The sequence below is a fragment of the Colossoma macropomum genome, unplaced genomic scaffold, assembly GCF_904425465.1.
Source record: "Colossoma macropomum unplaced genomic scaffold, Colossoma_macropomum, whole genome shotgun sequence".
NCBI lineage: Eukaryota > Metazoa > Chordata > Actinopteri > Characiformes > Serrasalmidae > Colossoma > Colossoma macropomum.
The window spans coordinates 189,556-207,540 of record NW_023494799.1 but is presented as its reverse complement, the minus strand read 5'-3'; the positions used below and the strand labels follow the sequence as shown (position 1 = coordinate 207,540).

Here is a 17,985-nt window from a genome sequence, read left to right as displayed (position 1 = left end):
GGTGTCAGCAAAATCTGGATCTGCGACCAAGGCTCTTCTGCTGACCAGAGATTTTATCTCTGTACAAATTAATCAATATTAAAATCTAGGACATGATTAGGGTCACATGGCTGCAGGATCTCCAAAATAAGCAAACCTCTCTCTCTCTCTCTCTGTCTCTCTCTCTCTCTCTCTCTCTCTCTCTCTCTCTCTCTCTGTCCCCCCACAGGTACATCGCTTTTCCTTCTAAATGTCGGATCACTAAACCACGGAACTTCCCGTCTGTTGCCCCCTAGCCGCGCCCCCCAGCAGGATGACAGCGCCCAACCTGAGCCGCATGGGGGCTGTCCTGGTCGAGATCCCTGCGCAGAACGGCGAGGCCGGAGTTGGAGGACGCAGGGGCTGCGAGGGTCAGTGCCAGTGTCATCATCCACTAATCCTGTCAGTGATGGTGGACTTGCTGCGTTCTGTTCTGTAAATAGTTTGCGTTATTTTTATTATATTCATTTTTTTTTATTCGATTTTTTTACTTTGGTGATCCTGTCTAGTGAGATGTTCTACCTGACTGAGGAGGTAAAGCAGTGAGCTGTGAAGGAACGACATTTCAGTCTCATTTCAGAAGTGATTTTATTTAAAACCTTTATAAAGTGTCATTTGTCCTGTTTGCTTTTTCAAAATCCTCCAGAATTAAAATAATAAAGTTCTGTTTGAAGCATTGAAGGTCTCCATGTACTCGGTTCTGTAGGTTCTACTGTGAGAACGCTAAAATCAACTGAAATGTACAGAGAATTTTGTGAAGCTTTTCTTTCATTCAGAAATGCTTCTCTAATGTTCTAGTTTCACCTGTGGGTTTAGCTGTGGGTTTACCTGTGGGTTTACCTGTGGGTTTACCTGTGGGTTTACCTTTGGGTTTACCTGTGGGTTTAGCTGTGGGTTTAGCTGTGGGTTTACCTGTGGGTTTACCTTTGGGTTTACCTGTGGGTTTACCTGTGGGTTTACCTTTGGGTTTAGCTGTGGGTTTACCTGTGGGTTTACCTTTGGGTTTACCTTTGGGTTTAGCTGTGGGTTTACCTGTGGGTTTACCTTTGGGTTTACCTTTGGGTTTACCTGTGGGTTTACCTGTGGGTTTACCTTTGGGTTTACCTTTGGGTTTAGCTGTGGGTTTACCTGTGGGTTTACCTGTGGGTTTAGCTGTGGGTTTACCTGTGGGTTTACCTGTGGGTTTACCTTTGGGTTTAGCTGTGGGTTTACCTGTGGGTTTACCTTTGGGTTTAGCTGTGGGTTTACCTGTGGGTTTACCTGTGGGTTTACCTTTGGGTTTAGCTGTGGGTTTACCTGTGGGTTTACCTGTGGGTTTACCTTTGGGTTTAGCTGTGGGTTTACCTGTGGGTTTACCTGTGGGTTTACCTTTGGGTTTACCTGTGGGTTTAGCTGTGGGTTTAGCTGTGGGTTTATCTGTGGGTTTACCTGTGGGTTTACCTGTGGGTTTAGCTGTGGGTTTACCTTTGGGTTTAGCTGTGGGTTTACCTGTGGGTTTATCTGTGGGTTTACCTTTGGGTTTACCTGTGGGTTTAGCTGTGGGTTTACCTGTGGGTTTACCTGTGGGTTTATCTGTGGGTTTACCTGTGGGTTTACCTGTGGGTTTAGCTGTGGGTTTACCTGTGGGTTTACCTGTGGGTTTACCTTTGGGTTTACCTTTGGGTTTAGCTGTGGGTTTACCTTTGGGTTTACCTTTGGGTTTAGCTGTGGGTTTACCTTTGGGTTTAGCTATGGGTTTACCTGTGGGTTTAGCTGTGGGTTTACCTGTGGGTTTAGCTGTGGGTTTACCTGTGGGTTTAGCTGTGGGTTTATTTGTGGGTTTATCTGTGGGTTTACCTGTGGGTTTAGCTGTGGGTTTACCTGTGGGTTTATCTGTGGGTTCATAGCTGTGGGTTTAGCTGTGGGTTTAGCTGTGGGTTTACCTGTGGGTTTACCTGTGGGTTTAGCTGTGGGTTTAGCTGTGGGTTTACCTGTGGGTTTACCTTTGGGTTTACCTTTGGGTTTAGCTGTGGGTTTAGCTGTGGGTTTACTTTTGGGTTTAGCTGTGGGTTTAGCTGTGGGTTTATCTTTGGGTTTAGCTGTGGGTTTAGCTGTGGGTTTAGCTGTGGGTTTAGCTGTGGGTTTACCTGTGGGTTTACCTTTGGGTTTAGCTGTGGGTTTACCTGTGGGTTTACCTTTGGGTTTAGCTGTGGGTTTAGCTGTGGGTTTACCTGTGGGTTTAGCTGTGGGTTTAGCTGTGGGTTTACCTGTGGGTTTATCTGTGGGTTTATCTGTGGGTTTAGCTGTGGGTTTACCTTTGGGTTTAGCTGTGGGTTTACCTGTGGATTTAGCTGTGGGTTTACCTGTGGGTTTAGCTGTGGGTTTAGCTGTGGGTTTACCTGTGGGTTTACCTGTGGGTTTAGCTGTGGGTTTACCTTTGGGTTTAGCTGTGGGTTTAGCTGTGGGTTTACCTTTGGGTTTAGCTGTGGGTTTAGCTGTGGGTTTACCTTTGGGTTTAGCTGTGGGTTTACCTGTGGGTTTATCTATGGGTTTAGCTGTGGGTTTAGCTGTGGGTTTAGCTGTGGGTTTAGCTGTGGGTTTACCTTTGGGTTTAGCTGTGGGTTTACCTGTGGGTTTACCTTTGGGTTTAGCTGTGGGTTTACCTGTGGGTTTACCTTTGGGTTTAGCTGTGGGTTTAGCTGTGGGTTTACCTGTGGGTTTACCTGTGGGTTTATCTGTGGGTTTACCTGTGGGTTTAGCTGTGGGTTTAGCTGTGGGTTTACCTGTTGGTTTACCTGTGGGTTTACCTTTGGGTTTACCTTTGGGTTTACCTGTGGGTTTACCTTTGGGTTTAGCTGTGGGTTTATCTGTGGGTTTACCTTTGGGTTTAGCTGTGGGTTTAGCTGTGGGTTTACCTGTGGGTTTAGCTGTGGGTTTACCTGTGGGTTTACCTTTGGGTTTACCTGTGGGTTTACCTTTGGGTTTAGCTGTGGGTTTACCTTTGGGTTTAGCTGTGGGTTTACCTGTGGGTTTACCTTTGGGTTTAGCTGTGGGTTTAGCTGTGGGTTTATCTGTGGGTTTACCTGTGGGTTTATCTGTGGGTTTATAGCTGTGGGTTTAGCTGTGGGTTTACCTTTGGGTTTAGCTGTGGGTTTAGCTGTGGGTTTACCTGTGGGTTTACCTTTGGGTTTAGCTGTGGGTTTAGCTGTGGGTTTACCTTTGGGTTTAGCTGTGGGTTTAGCTGTGGGTTTACCTGTGGGTTTATCTGTGGGTTTACCTGTGGGTTTACCTTTGGGTTTAGCTGTGGGTTTAGCTGTGGGTTTACCTTTGGGTTTAGCTGTGGGTTTAGCTGTGGGTTTACCTGTGGGTTTACCTTTGGGTTTAGCTGTGGGTTTAGCTGTGGGTTTACCTTTGGGTTTACCTTTGGGTTTAGCTGTGGGTTTAGCTGTGGGTTTATCTGTGGGTTTACCTTTGGGTTTAGCTGTGGGTTTAGCTGTGGGTTTATAGCTGTGGGTTTAGCTGTGGGTTTACCTTTGGGTTTAGCTGTGGGTTTAGCTGTGGGTTTACCTGTGGGTTTACCTTTGGGTTTAGCTGTGGGTTTAGCTGTGGGTTTACCTTTGGGTTTAGCTGTGGGTTTAGCTGTGGGTTTACCTTTGGGTTTAGCTGTGGGTTTAGCTGTGGGTTTACCTGTGGGTTTACCTGTGGGTTTACCTTTGGGTTTAGCTGTGGGTTTAGCTGTGGGTTTACCTGTGGGTTTATCTGTGGGTTTACCTGTGGGTTTACCTTTGGGTTTAGCTGTGGGTTTACCTGTGGGTTTACCTGTGGGTTTACCTTTGGGTTTAGCTGTGGGTTTACCTGTGGGTTTGCCTGTGGGTTTAGCTGTGCTTTTAGCTGTGGGTTTACCTGTGGGTTTAGCTGTGGGTTTACCTGTGGGTTTATCTGTGGGTTTACCTGTGGGTTTAGCTGTGGGTTTATCTGTGGGTTTACCTGTGGGTTTAGCTGTGGGTTTAGCTGTGGGTTTAGCTGTGGGTTTAGCTGTGGGTTTATCTGTGGGTTTATCTGTGGGTTTACCTTTGGGTTTAGCTGTGGGTTTAGCTGTGGGTTTAGCTGTGGGTTTATCTGTGGGTTTAGCTGTGGGTTTACCTGTGGGTTTATCTGTGGGTTTACCTGTGGGTTTAGCTGTGGGTTTATCTGTGGGTTTACCTGTGGGTTTACCTTTGGGTTTAGCTGTGGGTTTAGCTGTGGGTTTAGCTGTGGGTTTACCTTTGGGTTTAGCTGTGGGTTTAGCTGTGGGTTTAGCTGTGGGTTTACCTTTGGGTTTAGCTGTGGGTTTAGCTGTGGGTTTACCTTTGGGTTTAGCTGTGGGTTTAGCTGTGGGTTTAGCTGTGGGTTTATCTGTGGGTTTAGCTGTGGGTTTACCTGTGGGTTTATCTGTGGGTTTACCTGTGGGTTTACCTTTGGGTTTAGCTGTGGGTTTAGCTGTGGGTTTAGCTGTGGGTTTACCTTTGGGTTTAGCTGTGGGTTTAGCTGTGGGTTTAGCTGTGGGTTTACCTTTGGGTTTAGCTGTGGGTTTAGCTGTGGGTTTACCTTTGGGTTTAGCTGTGGGTTTAGCTGTGGGTTTACCTGTGGGTTTACCTGTGGGTTTACCTTTGGGTTTAGCTGTGGGTTTAGCTGTGGGTATACCTTTGGGTTTAGCTGTGGGTTTAGCTGTGGGTTTAGCTGTGGGTTTACCTTTGGGTTTAGCTGTGGGTTTAGCTGTGGGTTTACCTTTGGGTTTAGCTGTGGGTTTAGCTGTGGATTTACCTTTGGGTTTACCTTTGGGTTTAGCTGTGGGTTTAGCTGTGGGTTTAGCTGTGGGTTTACCTTTGGGTTTAGCTGTGGGTTTAGCTGTGGGTTTAGCTGTGGGTTTACCTTTGGGTTTAGCTGTGGGTTTAGCTGTGGGTTTAGCTGTGGGTTTACCTTTGGGTTTAGCTGTCGGTTTATCTGTGGGTTTACCTTTGGGTTTAGCTGTGGGTTTAGCTGTGGGTTTAGCTGTGGGTTTACCTGTGGGTTTACCTGTGGGTTTACCTTTGGGTTTAGCTGTGGGTTTAGCTGTGGGTATACCTTTGGGTTTAGCTGTGGGTTTAGCTGTGGGTTTACCTGTGGGTTTACCTGTGGGTTTAGCTGTGGGTTTAGCTGTGGGTTTATCTGTGGGTTTACCTGTGGGTTTAGCTGTGGGTTTAGCTGTGGGTTTACCTTTGGGTTTAGCTGTGGGTTTAGCTGTGGGTTTACCTTTGGGTTTAGCTGTGGGTTTATCTGTGGGTTTATCTGTGGGTTTAGCTGTGGGTTTACCTGTGGGTTTACCTGTGGGTTTATCTGTGGGTTTACCTGTGGGTTTACCTGTGGGTTTAGCTGTGGGTTTAGCTGTGGGTTTATCTGTGGGTTTAGCTGTGGGTTTAGCTGTGGGTTTAGCTGTGGGTTTACCTTTGGGTTTAGCTGTGGGTTTAGCTGTGGGTTTACCTTTGGGTTTAGCTGTGGGTTTATCTGTGGGTTTACCTTTGGGTTTAGCTGTGGGTTTATCTGTGGGTTTACCTTTGGGTTTATCTGTGGGTTTACCTGTGGGTTTACCTTTGGGTTTAGCTGTGGGTTTACCTGTGGGTTTAGCTGTGGGTTTACCTGTGGGTTTAGCTGTGGGTTTAGCTGTGGGTTTACCTGTGTGTTTACCTTTGGGTTTAGCTGTGGGTTTACCTTTGGGTTTACCTGTGGGTTTACCTGTGGGTTTATCTGTGGGTTTACCTGTGGGTTTACCTGTGGGTTTAGCTGTGGGTTTACCTGTGGGTTTATCTGTGGGTTTAGCTGTGGGTTTATCTGTGGGTTTTTACCTGTGGGTTTACCTGTGTGTTTACCTGTGGGTTTACCTGTGGGTTTACCTGTGGGTTTACCTGTGGGTTTAGCTGTGGGTTTATCTGTGGGTTTACCTGTGGGTTTACCTGTGGGTTTAGCTGTGGGTTTACCTGTGGGTTTATCTGTGGGTTTATCTGTGGGTTTACATGTGGGTTTACCTGTGGGTTTACCTGTGATTTACCTTTGGGTTTAGCTGTGGGTTTAGCTGTGGGTTTAGCTGTGGGTTTATTTGTGGGTTTATCTGTGGGTTTACCTGTGGGTTTAGCTGTGGGTTTAGCTGTGGGTTTACCTGTGGGTTTACCTGTGGGTTTACCTTTGGGTTTAGCTGTGGGTTTAGCTGTGGGTATACCTTTGGGTTTAGCTGTGGGTTTAGCTGTGGGTTTAGCTGTGGGTTTACCTTTGGGTTTAGCTGTGGGTTTAGCTGTGGGTTTACCTTTGGGTTTAGCTGTGGGTTTAGCTGTGGATTTACCTTTGGGTTTACCTTTGGGTTAGCTGTGGGTTTAGCTGTGGGTTTAGCTGTGGGTTTACCTTTGGGTTTAGCTGTGGGTTTAGCTGTGGGTTTAGCTGTGGGTTTACCTTTGGGTTTAGCTGTGGGTTTAGCTGTGGGTTTAGCTGTGGGTTTACCTTTGGGTTTAGCTGTCGGTTTATCTGTGGGTTTACCTTTGGGTTTAGCTGTGGGTTTAGCTGTGGGTTTAGCTGTGGGTTTACCTGTGGGTTTACCTGTGGGTTTACCTTTGGGTTTAGCTGTGGGTTTAGCTGTGGGTATACCTTGGGTTTAGCTGTGGGTTTAGCTGTGGGTTTACCTGTGGGTTTACCTGTGGGTTTAGCTGTGGGTTTAGCTGTGGGTTTATCTGTGGGTTTACCTGTGGGTTTAGCTGTGGGTTTAGCTGTGGGTTTACCTTTGGGTTTAGCTGTGGGTTTAGCTGTGGGTTTACCTTTGGGTTTAGCTGTGGGTTTATCTGTGGGTTTATCGTGGGTTTAGCTGTGGGTTTACCTGTGGGTTTACCTGTGGGTTTATCTGTGGGTTTACCTGTGGGTTTAGCTGTGGGTTTAGCTGTGGGTTTATCTGTGGGTTTAGCTGTGGGTTTAGCTGTGGGTTTAGCTGTGGGTTTACCTTTGGGTTTAGCTGTGGGTTAGCTGTGGGTTTACCTTTGGGTTTAGCTGTGGGTTTATCTGTGGGTTTACCTTTGGGTTTAGCTGTGGGTTTATCTGTGGGTTTACCTTTGGGTTTATCTGTGGGTTTACCTGTGGGTTTACCTTTGGGTTTAGCTGTGGGTTTACCTGTGGGTTTAGCTGTGGGTTTACCTGTGGGTTTAGCTGTGGGTTTAGCTGTGGGTTTACCTGTGTGTTTACCTTTGGGTTTAGCTGTGGGTTTACCTTTGGGTTTACCTGTGGGTTTACCTGTGGGTTTATCTGTGGGTTTACCTGTGGGTTTACCTGTGGGTTTAGCTGTGGGTTTACCTGTGGGTTTATCTGTGGGTTTAGCTGTGGGTTTATCTGTGGGTTTTTACCTGTGGGTTTACCTGTGTGTTTACCTGTGGGTTTACCTGTGGGTTTACCTGTGGGTTTACCTGTGGGTTTAGCTGTGGGTTTATCTGTGGGTTTACCTGTGGGTTTACCTGTGGGTTTAGCTGTGGGTTTACCTGTGGGTTTACCTGTGGGTTTATCTGTGGGTTTACATGTGGGTTTACCTGTGGGTTTACCTGTGATTTACCTTTGGGTTTAGCTGTGGGTTTAGCTGTGGGTTTAGCTGTGGGTTTATTTGTGGGTTTATCTGTGGGTTTACCTGTGGGTTTAGCTGTGGGTTTAGCTGTGGGTTTACCTGTGGGTTTAGCTGTGGGTTTATCTGTGGGTTTACCTGTGGGTTTACCTGTGGGTTTAGCTGTGGGTTTAGCTGTGGGTTTAGCTGTGGGTTTACCTTTGGGTTTAGCTGTGGGTTTAGCTGTGGGTTTACCTGTGGGTTTAGCTGTGGGTTTACCTGTGGGTTTACCTTTGGGTTTAGCTGTGGGTTTAGCTGTGGGTTTATTTGTGGGTTTATCTGTGGGTTTATCTTTGGGTTTACCTGTGGGTTTACCTGTGGGTTTACCTGTGGGTTTAGCTGTGGGTTTACCTGTGGGTTTATAGCTGTGGGTTTACCTGTGGGTTTACCTTTGGGTTTAGCTGTGGGTTTACCTGTGGGTTTACCTTTGGGTTTAGCTGTGGGTTTACCTGTGGGTTTACCTGTGGGTTTACCTTTGGGTTTAGCTGTGGGTTTACCTGTGGGTTTACCTTTGGGTTTAGCTGTGGGTTTAGGTGTGGGTTTAGCTGTGGGTTTATCTGTGGGTTTACCTTTGGGTTTAGCTGTGGGTTTAGCTGTGGGTTTACCTTTGGGTTTAGCTGTGGGTTTACCTTTGGGTTTAGCTGTGGGTTTACCTGTGGGTTTAGCTGTGGGTTTATCTGTGGGTTTACCTGTGGGTTTAGCTGTGGGTTTAGCTGTGGGTTTATCTGTGGGTTTATCTGTGGGTTTACCTTTGGGTTTATCTGTGGGTTTACCTGTGGGTTTAGCTGTTGGTTTACCTGTGGGTTTACCTGTGGGTTTAGCTGTGGGTTTACCTTTGGGTTTAGCTGTGGGTTTACCTGTGGGTTTACCTGTGGGTTTAGCTGTGGGTTTACCTGTGGGTTTACCTTTGGGTTTACCTGTGGGTTTAGCTGTGGGTTTACCTGTGGGTTTAGCTGTGGGTTTAGCTGTGGGTTTACCTGTGGGTTTATCTGTGGGTTTACCTTTGGGTTTACCTGTGGGTTTATCTGTGGGTTTAGCTGTGGGTTTAGCTGTGGGTTTACCTGTGGGTTTATCTGTGGGTTTACCTGTGGGTTTACCTTTGGGTTTACCTGTGGGTTTATCTGTGGGTTTACCTGTGGGTTTAGCTGTGGGTTTAGCTGTGGGTTTACCTTTGGGTTTAGCTGTGGGTTTAGCTGTGGGTTTACCTTTGGGTTTAGCTGTGGGTTTAGCTGTGGGTTTACCTGTGGGTTTACCTGTGGGTTTACCTTTGGGTTTAGCTGTGGGTTTAGCTGTGGGTATACCTTTGGGTTTAGCTGTGGGTTTAGCTGTGGGTTTACCTGTGGGTTTACCTGTGGGTTTAGCTGTGGGTTTAGCTGTGGGTTTATCTGTGGGTTTACCTGTGGGTTTAGCTGTGGGTTTAGCTGTGGGTTTACCTTTGGGTTTAGCTCTGGGTTTAGCTGTGGGTTTACCTTTGGGTTTAGCTGTGGGTTTATCTGTGGGTTTATCTGTGGGTTTAGCTGTGGGTTTACTTGTGGGTTTACCTGTGGGTTTATCTGTGGGTTTACCTGTGGGTTTACCTGTGGGTTTAGCTGTGGGTTTAGCTGTGGGTTTATCTGTGGGTTTACCTGTGGGTTTAGCTGTGGGTTTAGCTGTGGGTTTACCTTTGGGTTTAGCTGTGGGTTTAGCTGTGGGTTTACCTTTGGGTTTAGCTGTGGGTTTATCTGTGGGTTTACCTTTGGGTTTAGCTGTGGGTTTATCTGTGGGTTTACCTTTGGGTTTATCTGTGGGTTTACCTGTGGGTTTACCTTTGGGTTTAGCTGTGGGTTTACCTGTGGGTTTACCTGTGGGTTTACCTGTGGGTTTAGCTGTGGGTTTACCTGTGGGTTTAGCTGTGGGTTTAGCTGTGGGTTTACCTGTGGGTTTACCTTTGGGTTTAGCTGTGGGTTTACCTTTGGGTTTACCTGTTGGTTTACCTGTGGGTTTATCTGTGGGTTTACCTGTGGGTTTACCTGTGGGTTTAGCTGTGGGTTTACCTGTGGGTTTATCTGTGGGTTTAGCTGTGGGTTTATCTGTGGGTTTTTACCTGTGGGTTTACCTGTGTGTTTACCTTTGGGTTTACCTGTGGGTTTACCTGTGGGTTTACCTGTGGGTTTACCTGTGGGTTTAGCTGTGGGTTTATCTGTGGGTTTACCTGTGGGTTTACCTGTGGGTTTAGCTGTGGGTTTACCTGTGGGTTTACCTGTGGGTTTATCTGTGGGTTTACATGTGGGTTTACCTGTGGGTTTACCTGTGATTTACCTTTGGGTTTAGCTGTGGGTTTACCTGTGGGTTTATCTGTGGGTTTAGCTGTGGGTTTAGCTGTGGGTTTAGCTGTGGGTTTATTTGTGGGTTTATCTGTGGGTTTACCTGTGGGTTTAGCTGTGGGTTTAGCTGTGGGTTTACCTGTGGGTTTACCTGTGGGTTTATCTGTGGGTTTACCTGTGGGTTTACCTGTGGGTTTAGCTGTGGGTTTAGCTGTGGGTTTAGCTGTGGGTTTACCTTTGGGTTTAGCTGTGGGTTTAGCTGTGGGTTTACCTGTGGGTTTAGCTGTGGGTTTACCTGTGGGTTTACCTTTGGGTTTAGCTGTGGGTTTAGCTGTGGGTTTATTTGTGGGTTTATCTGTGGGTTTATCTTTGGGTTTACCTGTGGGTTTACCTGTGGGTTTACCTGTGGGTTTAGCTGTGGGTTTACCTGTGGGTTTATAGCTGTGGGTTTACCTGTGGGTTTACCTTTGGGTTTAGCTGTGGGTTTACCTGTGGGTTTACCTTTGGGTTTAGCTGTGGGTTTACCTGTGGGTTTACCTGTGGGTTTACCTTTGGGTTTAGCTGTGGGTTTACCTGTGGGTTTACCTTTGGGTTTAGCTGTGGGTTTAGGTGTGGGTTTAGCTGTGGGTTTATCTGTGGGTTTACCTTTGGGTTTAGCTGTGGGTTTATCTGTGGGTTTACCTTTGGGTTTAGCTGTGGGTTTAGCTGTGGGTTTAGCTGTGGGTTTACCTTTGGGTTTAGCTGTGGGTTTACCTTTGGGTTTAGCTGTGGGTTTACCTGTGGGTTTAGCTGTGGGTTTATCTGTGGGTTTACCTGTGGGTTTAGCTGTGGGTTTAGCTGTGGGTTTATCTGTGGGTTTATCTGTGGGTTTACCTTTGGGTTTATCTGTGGGTTTACCTGTGGGTTTAGCTGTTGGTTTACCTGTGGGTTTACCTGTGGGTTTAGCTGTGGGTTTACCTTTGGGTTTAGCTGTGGGTTTACCTGTGGGTTTATCTGTGGGTTTACCTGTGGGTTTAGCTGTGGGTTTACCTGTGGGTTTACCTTTGGGTTTAGCTGTGGGTTTAGCTGTGGGTTTACCTGTGGGTTTAGCTGTGGGTTTAGCTGTGGGTTTACCTGTGGGTTTATCTGTGGGTTTACCTGTGGGTTTACCTTTGGGTTTACCTGTGGGTTTATCTGTGGGTTTACCTTTGGGTTTAGCTGTGGGTTTACCTTTGGGTTTAGCTGTGGGTTTAGCTGTGGGTTGACCTGTGGGTTTACCTGTGGGTTTACCTTTGGGTTTACCTGTGGGTTTATCTGTGGGTTTACCTGTGGGTTTACCTGTGGGTTTAGCTGTGGGTTTACCTGTGGGTTTATCTGTGGGTTTACCTGTGGGTTTACCTGTGGGTTTAACTGTAGTTTTACCATTTAAAATAAGATTATTTAAATGAAGCGTAATAAGTTTTTAAAGAAACAGTGGCCTATTTCTACTACAATAGATACCACACAGTTTTAGAGAGATAAGCAGACTGTACTTACGCATCAGAAGCCATTTCGAGCCGAAGAGAGATCAACCACGCAAAAAGTGATGAACAGCGAGGCAAAAGCAACTGGCCTTGACAAAGCAAGAGGCAGTAGTGGGAGATTTCTCAGTGTGGCCACTTATATGTGCCTGTGAATTAATGACCCGCCCCTCCATTGCCCCTGCCCCTCCCTGCGTTAATAGCTGCTTGTGAATAGATGCTTGGACACTTGATTGCCCCATTCCCAACCATTCTAAATAGCTAGCAAGAGAAATAATTTGACTCAAGATTATTTTACGTAAATATCCTCTGTTCAAATAATATTTACTATAATATACTATTCTTCATGATATCATATTCAAAAACACAAAGTATATCAGTAAAAGAAATTTAATTTAATTATAAAAATACAAAGTACTTACATATGTAGTTTACACAACTAATGATATATACGTCTTTAAAGACATATAGCATAGTTAAACCTTCCTCTATATTATGTGATATTTTTCTAGACTTTTTCTTTAAAAATGGGCCACAAAGTCTGCAGGAAGATTCTCTAAACCTGACTCTTCAGCCAGTGGGATGGGTTGCATGCCAAGCTTAAGTGGCTTATTAACAGCCAAGTGAATGGGCATTCAACAGTGGCTCACTTTACATATTTCCATCAGTATCTGGCAACACCTTATAAAAAACAAAACTGTATAGATTTCAAAATTCTATGTCGCAGTCAATTACTTTCTGTAATTTCACATTTTAAATGTAAGCATAGATACCTTTTTTTAATTGTAAAAATAGAAAGATAGGTCTTTGGGACATCTGGGCCCACGCAGTCTGCAGGAGGATTCTCTAAAGCTGAGTCTTCAGCCAGTGGGCTGCATTCCCAGCTTAAGTGGCGTATTGACAGCCTATTCAGTATCTGGCAACACCTTATAAAACACAAAACTGTATAGATTTCAAAATTCTATGTAGCAGTCAATTACTTTCTGTAATTTCACATTTTAAATGTAAGCATAAATACCTTTTTTTAATTGTAAAAATAGAAAGATAGGTCTTTGGGACATCTGGGCCCACGCAGTCTGCAGGAGGATTCTCTAAAGCTGAGTCTTCAGCCAGTTGCAGACCCATTTTGAGAGAATTTCCTGGTATACCGTAGAGGTCAGTTTAAAACCAGATTTGACCAGTTTTGTGCAAGGCAGGACATTTGCCAATGCTGTATTGAAAGAGTACTTTAAACGCTGTGAGATAATGTAAAAAGTTTGTAATTTGTTCAGTGATAAAGTCCAATTCAGGGTGAGGCCTTCAATCTGATTTTGTTTATGTGTATTTTTAAGCAAAATTATATGAGGAGGTTAAAGCCAGTGCCTGTGGCTTTGAAAATCCTAACAACCTGGAATAAATTCTGATCTTGACTCAGTCAGTATATTTTCCCCAACACTGAAAAGAGCTGTGTGACCAGTCCTGATCTGTTGTTAGTGTGTGCAAAAGGGAGAATAGCAAGTATAACTGTAGCTCTCACTCTAGCCTGAGTGTCAGACACTACGCAAAAGGAATATTTATATTTCAAAGAAAAACACAAGATCACACAAATGTCAGCAACAGCCACTTTATTTTTGATTTTGAAAAAGTTATAAAGCCTTGTGAAGTTTACGTATGATAAAGCATATATACACAGTATTTACACAGTTTCGTCACATCACCGTCCATCTGACTGGGAAGAAGACAGGTACAGCCTCATACGACCCCCTTTAGAATGAAGCTATGAAATATGAAAGTTATGAAGAACATGACGAGGCGCGTTTAGAACCACCGGCGGGTCCAAGCAGCGCCCTCTAGCGTTTGAGAAGAAGACATTGCAGAGTGGTGACTCTCCTCTCTACAAGCTCTCGGCTGCTTCCTGCTGTTCTCGCGGTATTTTGAACGGAGACCAACGGACGAGCGCTTTGAGGATGATCGCCGCTTTGAGGATGTTCAATTTTTTTTAAACGTCCTGAAAATGTTTGACCAACAAGTGGTTGACCTGTGCTCGGACGAAGAGGACGCCTTGAGAGGGAGGACAGGTAAGATTATTTTCAGTTCAGCCGGTTTACCGCTAAAGTCCCGCGGTTTGTGGCGTTAATCCGCTCCGTCAGCGCCATTCAGCCACCATACGAGGCTGAATTCGGGCTCCTGTTTGGCCGCTTCTTGTTCCTAATTTACCGCTTCCTCCTCCCAAATACAGTAAAGATAAGCTCCATTGGACCATAATGTGTGGATGAAATATCTAGTTCTAATAATCAATGATGCATTACAGTACATTATCAATCTGGATCTAAGCAGATCAGTGTTTAATTATAGGGAACATGTCCAGACAGGTAAAATGCCCAGATCTGCTCTCCTTCCTCTAAACAGACGTATTCTGAACCTAAGCTGACAGTTTTCCATTAAAGAGAACAACTAGAGACAGACAGGGAACAATCAGTCCAGCTCTGCTGAGAGAAGCTCCATTATGAATATCATTCGTGCATGTTACACAGCGGCTTTAACAGAGTTACATTACAGTTATTATTCTCAGACCCCGTGTTTAATAAGGGGGGGCACTTACAGTCAGTTAAGATGCCTGATCCAGATCTGTTCCCCTCCTAATTACAGCTCAGAGAAGCTCCATTATGGAGGATAAACCTGGATTATTACTCTGTGAATGTTGCCGGTGCATCATAAGTTATTATGACTGTATATTTCATCCACATGTACAGTGTTCATTACTGAGCTTCTCTCAGAATGTGTTTCACAGGAGAAACAGATCTGCACAGGACGATTCATCTGAGGAAAAATATTTACAGCAAAAACTGTATTAATCACAACAGATCCAGTATTAACGTGTCATTAAAACAATATTTAAGATGAACGTAGTCATTTTTAATTGCAGTAATCAAGCTTTCGTGCTACTTTTAGATTTCTACATTTTGCATGTCAGACAAGGCCGAGATAAACATGGCATAATCGAGATTTCGTAATAAATATTATTTTTAAACAGTCCTACTGATAAATATTTTGTGCTGTTTGTCGCTGATTGGGTGAAAACGGTGGCTGTTCAACCTTTTTTTAACCTTTTCTCTTTCCGTAGTTTCAGTGTTGCTTGACGTTGTTTTCTGTTCAGTGAATGTGGTGCACGATTGGTCATTGGGAGCGTGAATTTGAGGGGGAACTGAATCAGATACAACGCCGGGCATGTGGTTGTGTTTTGTATCTGCTGTCGTTTATCAGCCCTGTTTAACTCCTCCTTCCTTCCACAGTTGCAGCTAAAGAGCCCTTTGATAAGCAGTACAGACGTGGAGCGCCCTTGGGAAAAGGCGGTTTCGGCTCAGTATTTGCTGCTGAGAGGATCTCGGATGGCTTACAGGTGACTTAAGTACAGTCAGTGCAGCAGTGAGGATCCAAGTGTTGAAGTGTTCAGGTCTGTTAGCGTCCGCTAATTTAATCCCCCCTCAATGTGTTTCAGGTTGCAGTCAAACAAATACTCCGCGATAGCGTACAGCAGTGGGCACGACTGGTGAGTCTAAACACTTTTGCACTTTTATTCTCTCTTTTTTAACCAAAGCTTCAAAGTGATTTAGCATTTTAAAATATTCTACTGAACAGAATTAAAACTACTTGTTGTGTAGTTACACATACGTCAGGCAGTAATTATTGATATTACTGCGCTCTCTAGTGGTAGTTCATGTATTCATAACATAACAGATGAAGGTGAGTAAGAACGTTGATGGATTTTTCAAAATAACCCATGAGGAACCAAAAGCAGTTCCCCTCCTGTGGTTTTGGCGTGCAACAGGTGTTTCTGTATTCTTTTCCCTTCGGTAAGATGTATTGTTTTAACTTGGATTCTACTCTTGGACAGAACTGTTTAGTCCGCCCACTGGAAGAGTAAAATCCTGAAGAACAGCTCTTATTACTTTATTGTCCATTGTTTAAAATTTAAAGCAGTTTTGCCGTAATCACCAGCCAGAACTCTTCATCTCAACACTCTCTCCCCCGAATGTCTTGCAAAGCCTGGTCATCCGAGCCTGGTTCCCATAGAGATCGCACTCCTGGTGCAGCTGGGAAGTGGGCCAGGAGCGGGGCCCTCTCACCGTGGCATCATCCAGATGCTGGATTGGTTTGAGATGCCAGGTCAGGCATTCTTCATCGTGTTTGAGAGACCCCAGCCTTGCCAAGACCTCTTTGATTTCATCACAGCATGTGGTGCTGTGGAGGAGCCTGCTGCACGAAGGTACAGCCGAATAAATGAACAAACGATGAATGAATGAATGGATGAATGAATAAATTAAGTAAATAAAGGCCAGAGCACAGGCACCGGCCAAACAGTACTCTTACTGAACCGCTCTACAGCTTTAACACTTCTGACTGGTTTAAACCTTTGTAGCTTTACTCACTGAGACTGAAAAAGGGCCTTCTCTTTCCAGGTTTCTGAAACAGGTCATTGAAGCCATTCAGTTCTGCCATTCAAGGGGAGTCGTGCATCGAGACATCAAAGACGAGAACATTCTGGTGGACACCCGTACTGGAGACATCAAAATCATCGACTTTGGATCTGGTGCTCTGATGAAGGACTCCGTCTACACAGACTTTGAAGGTCAGAGCCTGAGCGCACTGTGGCAGATGCCTCTTATCTTTTCTGATGTCTGTGATCAGGAATCACATTCAGACAGATGAACAGTCGTGATTAAGCAGTAATCACTAATTTAGTTCACAGGTCTCGCTGTGCACTGATCTCCACAGGTCGGGACCTGATGTGTTCCTGTTCTCACCCTCTGTCTTTAGGGACCAAAATTTGCTGTCCACCAGAATGGATTCTTCAGCAGGGCTACAAAGCTGTCCCTCTCACTGTGTGGTCTTTGGGGGTCCTGCTCTTTGACATGGTCTGTGGGGACGTTCCCTTTCAGCGAGACAGGGACATTGTCCGGGTTAACCTCAGTTTCACTAAGAGCGTCTCTGAAGGTGAGTTTCTTTGCTCTTCTCTCTCCTGAGAGAGTTTTTCATGTAGCCTGTTCACCTATGTTCTGTGTTAAACATCCACATTGTGGTTTTTTGATGTTACTAAAACTGGTTACAATTTAATGAATGGATTGCAAAAGTTTTGGCACCTTTCTTATATCACAGTGGTACAAACACACACTGAACACACCGCACACTCCACAAACACACTCAACACACCACGCACACACCACACGTAACATGCCAAACACACACACACTGAACACACCACACACTCCACAAACACACTCAACACACCACGCACACACCACACGTAACATGCCAAACACACACACACACACACACACACACACACACACTGAACACGCCACACACTCCACAAACACACTCAACACACCACGCACACACCACACGTAACATGCCAAACACACACACACACACTGAACACGCCACACACTCCACAAACACACTCAACACACCACACACACATAGCATATACCATATACCATATACCACTGATACCATAGCAACCACCTAGCATCCACTTAGCAACACCTTAGCAACCCCATAGCAACCGCCTCTGATACCATAGCAACCAGCTAGCATCCACTTAGCAACACCAGAGAAACCAAGTCTGATACCATAGCAACCACCTAGCATCCACTTAGCAACACCAGAGAAACCCCATAGCAGCCGACTCTGAGACCATAGCAACCACCTAGCGTCCACTTAGCAACACCAAAGAAACCCCATAGCAGCCAACTCTGAGACCATAGCAACCACCTAGCGTCCACTTAGCAACACCAGAGAAACCGCCGTAGAAAGTAGGAACAGCGCAGCAGGAGGTGGGAGCCGTCTAAGCTGCGCAACCGTTTCCGCGTTTCTGGTTTGAACTGTTGTTGTGTTTCAGAGTGCCGGTCTCTGATTGGCTGGTGCCTTGCCCCGCCGCCCTGAAGACCGTCCCACGCTGGAGCAGATCTTGCTGCATCCGTGGATGACCGAGGGTGCGGAGGACACTGGAGACTTGAAAGTTGCGCCGGGCCTTTAAACTGGACTGAGGATGAGGCAGAAACTTCACACACCCTGTCTGATTGGACACTGGACAACTGCTGCCTGCTTATCCACACATCCTTCTGTTCCCCCTTTTCTGTTTGTTTATTTACCTATTTATTTACTTATTTACTTGTTTAATTTTTGGAAATGCTCTCGGGCATATTCTTTACCTCGTGCAGACACTTCCGTGTCCTACGCCCGATACTCGGGCCTGGTCCGCTGCAGGTCCAGCCCCTCGTGTGCACTCTGAATCTACACCTACACGACTGCATACGTGGCTGGAGTTGTGGAGTCGGAGCTCTTTTCTCTGTTTTATTTGTTACTGGATGTTTACTGACACAGATGCATGCTGGGTATTTATGTTCTGGACTCTGGGGATGCTGAAGTTTCTGTAGCTGAAGCTCTGCTTTTGTAGGTGCTCTAACAGACTTATGGGTGTCGTGTCACTGACAGAGAGTCACTTAATGAGACTTTGGCCCTGCCTGGTTTTACAGGCCCTGTAAAAAGTTGTGTTCTTCCC

At 45.5% G+C, this 17,985-nt stretch overlaps 1 pseudogene; it reads left to right on the top strand.

Annotated features, from left to right (window-relative positions):
* Positions 1-292: 292 nt before the first annotated feature.
* LOC118819239 lies at positions 293-17,544 on the top strand (annotated as a pseudogene).
* The last annotated feature ends 441 nt before the right edge of the window (positions 17,545-17,985 follow it).